Raw genomic sequence first — 1,833 nt, forward strand, 5'->3', positions numbered from 1 at the left:
TCTAACCGTGAATAGTGGTGAACAGTAATTGTGCAGGAAAAAAAATACTGAGGCCAGGCGAATTTTAGGGTCAAATTCAAATGATCATAACTCCTTGTAAATAATGATCTGGATGAGATACTGTATATCAATAGAAAGCTCTGAGAGCCCTCTTTCCAATGAAATTGGTTTCATCCAATTTGTCCATCGGAACAAAAAGTTATGGTCGATCTACTTCAGCCTATCAAAATAGTCCACCAAAGGACAAATTTGACATTATTTGATTTTTAAGGGTATTTTGGTCATTCCTACTCCAATCCATCCAGGTAAACCATGGATTTAAGTCCATTAAGAGAATTCAATAGCTCATTTTTCTCCAAAATTTCCTAAGGCTCAAACCCCAACCCTACTACTCCAAATTTCATCCTTTTATGTCTTTTGATTTAACCGTAGAAATTTCAAATTGATTTGGGATTCGAGTTGATCATGTTAAGCGCTTCGAGAAGCACCCTTTATTTTTGTGAATAAAGTTCCAGAGTCGGAAGTTCATATTCATCTTCCATTTTTAGGTATGTGGGGCTTTGAACAAGAATAATTCTTCCGTTCTTATGCCCGTATCTTTAATTTTTATTATAGATTATTATGAGTTTGGCAAATGAATTTATTTCCAAGATATCCTACCATGAGATTTTGATTATGTATATATGTAAATTGTTCAAGCTTGCCAATTATGATTATTTAATAGATTCATATGGTTCTGTAAGTTGAATTATGTCTAAATAATTCGATTATGAACTTATAAAGATTTGAATTGTAAGTTTTGAATCACATGAGCATTTGACTATTTTTGTTCTATGAATTGAGATTTAATATTGGGATTCTTGGTGTTTCTATCAAGAATTGATATATTTTGAACATGTATCCACGTTTTAAGTTCAAGAATGAATTATTGGTATTTCCAAGTATTTTCGAGCCATGTGTCAAATTTTGAGCTTCCTTATGACGATTTGAGTTATTAGGTATATTGATATCGAAGTTGCAATGAGTCTTGGTATTTTCCATATGGTTTTGATGAGTTCAATTGTTAAAAATATTACATATTGAGTCTTCATATCCTTGTCCAAATGTCGAGTCGGTTATGGTTCAATGCATTGATACTTTGTTGATGTTGAGGAAGATTAAAATGTTTTAAACTAAGATGTTTTGAGTTAGGAATCCACAAATTAATATGATTTGATAAATGAGAAAGAGATTTGATTTGGTCTTTATGATAGACCCTTGTGATGTTGTGGAGAATTTCCAAATGCGTTCTGAGCTTGTCAGGGAGTAGTACTTAGCACCGAGAGGAAAATTTGGTATTTCCACAAACCTATGTGCCACCGTAGGGTTGTTTGATGATGATATTATTGGCCAGAGAGCACGATTGTGATTATTGCAGTTTTAAGGTCGTACTCCCTGGTATGACCCTCCCGCCAACGGGGGTTTCAAATGTTGGTATTCCACGTAGCTCACGTAGGGTTGTCGGTTATAGGAAACTCCCGTGTCCATAAGATTAAGTTTCTTGAATTACCGATTCACTTAGAGATTTGGGTCAAAGAGTTGAGATGTTTATGATGTTTTATGGTCATTTATGATGATTTATAATTACCTATGATGATTTTTGACGATATGATAATTTGTGATGATTTAGGATGATTTATCATAATTTATGATTTATAATGATTTACGTGGATTACGAGATTTTATCATATGAACTGTTTATTATGAAATTACGAAAAGTATGATTTGATATAACTCACTTGGCTTGAGTTATATCAAATCATACTTTTCGTAATTTCATAATAAACAGTTCAT

Source organism: Capsicum annuum, chromosome 10 (genome assembly GCF_002878395.1).
Source record: "Capsicum annuum cultivar UCD-10X-F1 chromosome 10, UCD10Xv1.1, whole genome shotgun sequence".
NCBI classification, from domain to species: Eukaryota; Viridiplantae; Streptophyta; class Magnoliopsida; order Solanales; family Solanaceae; genus Capsicum; species Capsicum annuum.